The sequence below is a fragment of the Heterodontus francisci genome, unplaced genomic scaffold, assembly GCF_036365525.1.
Source record: "Heterodontus francisci isolate sHetFra1 unplaced genomic scaffold, sHetFra1.hap1 HAP1_SCAFFOLD_313, whole genome shotgun sequence".
In the NCBI taxonomy this organism is placed as follows: Eukaryota; Metazoa; Chordata; class Chondrichthyes; order Heterodontiformes; family Heterodontidae; genus Heterodontus; species Heterodontus francisci.
In genome coordinates this window covers 1,334,739-1,341,944 of record NW_027141364.1, presented here as the reverse complement: position 1 = coordinate 1,341,944, position 7,206 = coordinate 1,334,739, and positions in this window count along the sequence as shown.

Sequence of the window (7,206 nt, the reverse complement as noted above, 5' to 3'; positions counted from 1 at the left end):
TCAGTGTGTGTCTGTGTTACTGGGTATCAGTGTATGTCTTTGTGACTTGGTATCAGTGTATGTCTTTGTTACTGGGTGTCATTGTGTGGCTGCGTTACTGGGTATCAGTGTATGTCTTTGTGACTTGGTATCATTGTCTGTCTTTGTTACTGGGTGTCAGTGTGTGTCTGTGTTCCTGGGTATCAGTGTATGTCTTTGTGACTTGGTGACAGTGTATGTCTTTGTTACTGGGTGTCAGTGTGTCTCTTTGTGACTTGGTGTCAGTGTATGTCTTTGTTACTTGGTGGAAGTGTGTGTCTGTGATTCTGGGTATCAGTGTATGTCTTTGTGACTTGGTATCAGTGTATGTCTTTGTTACTGGGTGTCAGTGTGTGTCTGTGTTCCTGGGTATCAGTGTATGTCTTTGTGACTTGGTGTCAGTGTATGTCTTTGTTACTTTGTGTAAGTGTGTATCTGTGATACTGGGTATCAGTGTATGTCTTTGTTACTTGGTGTCAGTTCATGTCTTTGTTACTTGATGTCAGTGCATGTGCTTGTGACTTGTTGTCAGTGGATTTCTTTGTTACTGGGTGTCAGTGTATGTCTTTGTTACTGGGTATCAGTGCATGTCAAAATACTTGGTGTTAGTGTATGTCTTTGTTAATTGGTGTCAGTGTGTGTCTGTGACACTAGGTGTCAGTATTTAGTTTAGTTTGGAGATACAGCACTGAAACAGACCCTCCGGCCCACCGAGTCTGTGCCGACCATCAACCAAACATTTATACTAATCCTACACGAATCCCATATTCCAATAACATCCCCACCGGCCCCTATATATTTCCCTACCACCTACCTATACTAGGGGCAATTTATAATGGCCAATTAACCTACCAACCTGCAAGTCTTTGGGATGTGGGAGGAAACCGGAGCACCCGGAGGAAACCCACGCAGACACAGGGAGAACTTGCAAACTCCGCACAGGCAGTACCCAGAATCGAACCCGGGTCGCTGGAGCTGTGAGGCTGCAGTGCTAACCACTGCGCCACTGTGCTGCCCAGTGTGTATCTGTGTTACTGGGTGTCAGTGTGGTCGTTTGTCTTACTGGGTGTCAGTGTGTGTCTGTGTTACTTGGTGTAAGTGTGAGTCTTTGTTACTTGGTGTCCGTGTGTGTCTGTGTTACTGGGTGTCAGTGCATGTCTTTGATACTGGGTGTAACTGTGTGTCTTTGTTACTTGGTGTCCGTGTTTGTCTGTGTTACTGGGTGTCAGTGTATGTCTTTGTTACTTGGTGTAAGTGTATGTCTGTGTTACTTTGTGTAAGTGTATGTCTTTGTGACCTGGTGTCAGTGTATGTCTTTGTTACTGGGTATCAGTGCACGTCAAAATACTTGGTGTCAATGTATGTCTTTGTTACTTGGTGTCAGTGTGTGTATCTAACTGGGTGTCAGTGTGTGTCTGTGTTACTGGGTATCAGTGTATGTCTTTGTTACTTCGTGTCAGTGTATGTGTTTGCGACTTGGTGTCAGTGTATGTCTTTGTTACTTGGTGTCAGTGTATGTCTTTGTTACTTGATGTAAGTGTGTGTCTGTGTTACTGGGTATCAGTGTGTGTCTTTGTGACTTGGTGTCAGTGTATGTCTTTGTTACTTGGTGTAAGTGTGTGTCTTTGTTACATGGTGTAATTGTATGTCTTTGTTACTTGGTGTCAGTGTATGTCTTTGTTACTTGGTGTCAGTGTGTGTCTGTGTTACTGGGTATCAGTGTATGTCTTTGTGACTTGGTATCAGTGTATGTCTTTGTTACTGGGTGTCATTGTGTGGCTGCGTTACTGGGTATCAGTGTATGTCTTTGTGACTTGGTATCATTGTCTGTCTTTGTTACTGGGTGTCAGTGTGTGTCTGTGTTCCTGGGTATCAGTGTATGTCTTTGTGACTTGGTGACAGTGTATGTCTTTGTTACTGGGTGTCAGTGTGTCTCTTTGTGACTTGGTGTCAGTGTATGTCTTTGTTACTTGGTGGAAGTGTGTGTCTGTGATACTGGGTATCAGTGTATGTCTTTGTGACTTGGTGTCAGTGTATGTCTTTGTTCCTTGGTGTAAGTGTGTGTCTTTGTTACATGGTGTAATTGCATGTCTTTGTTACTGGGTGTCAGTGTGTGTCTGTGTTCCTGGGTATCAGTGTATGTCTTTGTTACTTGGTGTAAGTGTGTGTCTGTGTTACTGGGTATCAGTGTGTGTCTTTGTGACTTGGTGTCAGTGTATGTCTTTGTTACTTGGTGTAAGTGTGTGTCTTTGTTACATGGTGTAATTGTATGTCTTTGTTACTTGGTGTCAGTGTATGTCTTTGTTACTTGGTGTCAGTGTGTGTCTGTGTTACTGGGTATCAGTGTATGTCTTTGTGACTTGGTATCAGTGTATGTCTTTGTTACTTGGTGTCAGTGTGTGCATCTAACTGGGTGTCAGTGTGTGTCTGTGTTACTGGGTATCAGTGTATGTCTTTGTTACTTCGTGTCAGTGAATGTGTTTGTGACTTGGTGTCAGTGTATGTCTTTGTTACTGGGTGTCAGTGTATGTCTTTGTTACTTGGTGGAAGTGTGTGTCTGTGTTACTGGGTATCAGTGTGTGTCGTTGTGACTTGGTGTCAGTGTATGTCTTTGTTACTTGGTGTAAGTGTGTGTCTGTGTTACTGGGTATCAGTGTGTGTCTTTGTGACTTCGTGTCAGTGTCTGTCTTTGTTACTTGGTGGAAGTGTGTGTCTGTGATACTGGTTATCAGTGTATGTCTTTGTGACTTGGTATCAGTGTATGTCTTTGTTACTGGGTGTCAGTGTGTGTCTGTGTTCCTGGGTATCAGTGTATGTCTTTGTTACTTGGTGTCAGTTTATGTCTTTGTTACTTGGTGTCTGTGTGTGTCTGTGTTCCTGGGTATCAGTGTATGTCTTTGTGACTTGGTGTCAGTGTATGTCTTTGTTACTGGGTGTCAGTGTGTCTCTTTGTGACTTGGTGTCAGTGTATGTCTTTGTTACTTGGTGGAAGTGTGTGTCTGTGATACTGGGTATCAGTGCATGTCTTTGTGACTTGGTGTCAGTGTATGTCTTTGTTACTTGATGTCAGTTTATGTCTTTGTTACTTGGTGTAAGTGTATGACTTTGTTACTTGGTGTAATTGTATGTCTTTGTTACTTGGTGTCAGTGTATGTCTTTGTTACTTGGTGTCAGTGTGTGTCTGTGTTACTGGGTATCAGTGTATGTCTTTGTGACTTGGTATCAGTGTATGTCTTTGTTACTTGGTGTCAGTGTGTGCATCTAACTGGGTGTCAGTGTGTGTCTGTGTTACTGGGTATCAGTGTATGTCTTTGTTACTTCGTGTCAGTGTATGTGTTTGTGACTTGGTGTCAGTGTATGTCTTTGTTACTTGGTGTAAGTGTGTGTCTTTGTTACATGGTGTAATTGTATGTCTTTGTTACTTGGTGTCAGTGTATGTCTTTGTTACTTGGTGTCAGTGTGTGTCTGTGTTACTGGGTATCAGTGTATGTCTTTGTGACTTGGTATCAGTGTATGTCTTTGTTACTGGGTGTCATTGTGTGTCTGCGTTACTGGGTATCAGTGTATGTCTTTGTGACTTGGTATCAGTGTCTGTCTTTGTTACTGGGTGTCAGTGTGTGTCTGTGTTCCTGGGTATCAGTGTATGCCTTTGTGACTTGGTGTCAGTGTATGTCTTTGTTACTGGGTGTCAGTGTGTCTCTTTCTGACTTGGTGTCAGTGTATGTCTTTGTTACTTGGTGGAAGTGTGTGTCTTTGTTACATGGTGTAATTGTATGTCTTTGTTACTTGGTGTCAGTGTATGTCATTGTTACTTGGTGTCAGTGTGTGTCTGTGTTACTGGGTATCAGTGTATGTCTTTGTGAATTGGTATCAGTGTCTGTCTTTGTTACTGGGTGTCAGTGTGTGTCTGTGTTCCTGGGTATCAGTGTATGTCTTTGTGACTTGGTGTCAGTGTATGTCTTTGTTACTTGGTGTCAGTGTGTGTCTGTGTTACTGGGTATCAGTGTATGTCTTTGTGACTTGGTATCAGTGTCTGTCTTTTTTACTGGGTGTCAGTGTGTGTCTGTGTTCCTGGGTATCAGTATATGTCTTTGTGACTTGGTGTCAGTGTATGTCTTTGTTACTGGGTGTCAGTGTGTCTCTTTGTGACTTGGTGTCAGTGTATGTCTTTGTTACTTGGTGGAATTGTGTGTCTGTGATACTGGGTATCAGTGTATGTCTTTGTGACTTGGTATCAGTGTATGTCTTTGTTACTGGTGTCAGTGTGTGTCTGTGTTCCTGGGTATCAGTGTATGTCTTTGTTACTTGGTGTCAGTTTATGTCTTTGTTACTTGGTGTCAGTGTGTGTCTGTGTTACTGGATATCAGTGTATGTCTTTGTGACTTGGTATCAGTGTATGTCTTTGTTACTGGGTGTCAGTGTGTGTCTGTGTTCCTGGGTATCAGTGTATGTCTTTGTTTCTTGGTGTAAGTGTGTGTCTGTGTTACTGGGTATCAGTGTGTGTCTTTGTGACTTGGTGTCAGTGTATGTCTTTGTTACTTGGTGTAAGTGTGTGTCTTTGTTACATGGTGTAATTGTATGTCTTTGTTACTTGGTGTCAGTGTGTGTCTGTGTTACTGGGTATCAGTGTATGTCTTTGTGACTTGGTATCAGTGTATGTCTTTGTTACTTGGTGTCAGTGTGTGCATCTAACTGGGTGTCAGTGTGTGTCTGTGTTACTGGGTATCAGTGTATGTCTTTGTTACTTCGTGTCAGTGTATGTGTTTGTGACTTGGTGTCAGTGTATGTCTTTGTTACTGGGTGTCAGTGTATGTCTTTGTTACTTGGTGTAAGTGTGTGTCTGTGTTACTGGGTATCAGTGTGTGTCTTTGTGACTTGGTGTCAGTGTATGTCTTTGTTACTTGGTGTAAGTGTGTGTCTGTGTTACTGGGTATCAGTGTGTGTCTTTGTGACTTGGTGTCAGTGTATGTCTTTGTTACTTGGTGGAAGTGTGTGTCTGTGATACTGGGTATCAGTGTATGTCTTTGTGACTTGGTATCATTGTATGTCTTTGTTACTGGGTGTCAGTGTGTGTCTGTGTTCCTGGGTATCAGTGTATGTCTTTGTTACTTGGTGTCAGTTTATGTCTTTGTTACTTGGTGTAAGTGTATGACTTTGTTACTTGGTGTCAGTTTATGTCTTTGTTACTTGGTGTCAGTGCATGTGCTTGTGACTTGTTGTCAGTGGATGTCTTTGTTACTGGGTGTCAGTGTATGTCTTTGTTACTTGGTGTCAGTGTATGTCTTTGTGACTTGGTGTCAGTGTATGTCTTTGTTACTGGGTATCAGTGCATGTCAAAATACTTGGTGTTAGTGTATGTCTTTGTTACTTGGTGTCAGTGTGTTTCTGTGTTACTGGATATCAGTGTATGTCTTTGTGACTTGGTATCAGTGTATGTCTTTGTTACTGGGTGTCAGTGTGTGTCTGTGTTCCTGGGTATCAGTGTATGTCTTTGTTTCTTGGTGTAAGTGTGTGTCTGTGTTACTGGGTATCAGTGTGTGTCTTTGTGACTTGGTGTCAGTGTATGTCTTTGTTACTTGGTGTAAGTGTGTGTCTTTGTTACATCGTGTAATTGTATGTCTTTGTTACTTGGTGTCAGTGTGTGTCTGTGTTACTGGGTATCAGTGTATGTCTTTGTGACTTGGTATCAGTGTATGTCTTTGTTACTTGGTGTCAGTGTGTGCATCTAACTGGGTGTCAGTGTGTGTCTGTGTTACTGGGTATCAGTGTATGTCTTTGTTACTTCGTGTCAGTGTATGTGTTTGTGACTTGGTGTCAGTGAATGTCTTTGTTACTGGGTGTCAGTGTATGTCTTTGTTACTTGGTGTAAGTGTGTGTCTGTGTTACTGGGTATCAGTGTGTGTCTTTGTGACTTGGTGTCAGTGTATGTCTTTGTTACTTGGTGTAAGTGTGTGTCTGTGTTACTGGGTATCAGTGTGTGTCTTTGTGACTTGGTGTCAGTGTATGTCTTTGTTACTTGGTGGAAGTGTGTGGCTGTGATACTGGGTATCAGTGTATGTCTTTGTGACTTGGTATCAGTGTATGTCTTTGTTACTGGGTGTCAGTGTGTGTCTGTGTTCCTGGGTATCAGTGTATGTCTTTGTTACTTGGTGTCAGTTTATGTCTTTGTTACTTGGTGTAAGTGTATGACTTTGTTACTTGGTGTCAGTTTATGTCTTTGTTACTTGGTGTCAGTGCATGTGCTTGTGACTTGTTGTCAGTGGATGTCTTTGTTACTGGGTGTCAGTGTATGTCTTTGTTACTTGGTGTCAGTGTATGTCTTTGTGACTTGGTGTCAGTGTATGTCTTTGTTACTGGGTATCAGTGCATGTCAAAATACTTGGTGTTAGTGTATGTCTTTGTTACTTGGTGTCAGTGTGTTTCTGTGTATCAGTGTATGTCTTTGTGACTTGGTGTCAGTGTATGTCTTTGTTACTGGGTATCAGTGCATGTCAAAATACTTGGTGTCATTGTGTTTCTGTGCATCAGTGTATGTCTTTGTTACTGGGTGTCAGTGTGTGTCTTTGTCTTACTCGTGTCAGTGTGTGTCTGTGTTACTTGGTGTAAGTGTGAGTCTTTGTTACTTGGTGTCCGTGTGTGTCTGTGTTACTGGGTGTCAGTGCATGTCTTTGATACTGGGTGTAACTATGTGTCTTTGTTACTTGGTGTCCGTGTTTGTCTGTGTTACTGGGTGTCAGTGTATGTCTTTGTTACTTGGTGTAAGTGTATGTCTGTGTTACTTGGTGTAAGTGTATGTCTTTGTGACCTGGTGTCAGTGTATGTCTTTGTTAATGGGTATCAGTGCACGTCAAAATACTTGGTGTCAATGTATGTCTTTGTTACTTGGTGTCAGTGTGTGTATCTAACTGGGTGTCAGTGTGTGTCTGTGTTACTGGGTATCAGTGTATGTCTTTGTTACTTCGTGTCAGTGTATGTGTTTGTGACTTGGTGTCAGTGTATGTCTTTGTTACTGGCTGTCAGTGTATGTCTTTGTTACTTGGAGTAAGTGTGTGTCTGTGTTACTGGGTATCAGTGTGTGTCTTTGTGACTTGGTGTCAGTGTATGTCTTTGTTACTTGGTGTAAGTGTGTGTCTTTGTTACATGGTGTAATTGTATGTCTTTGTTATTTGGTATCAGTGTATGTCTTTG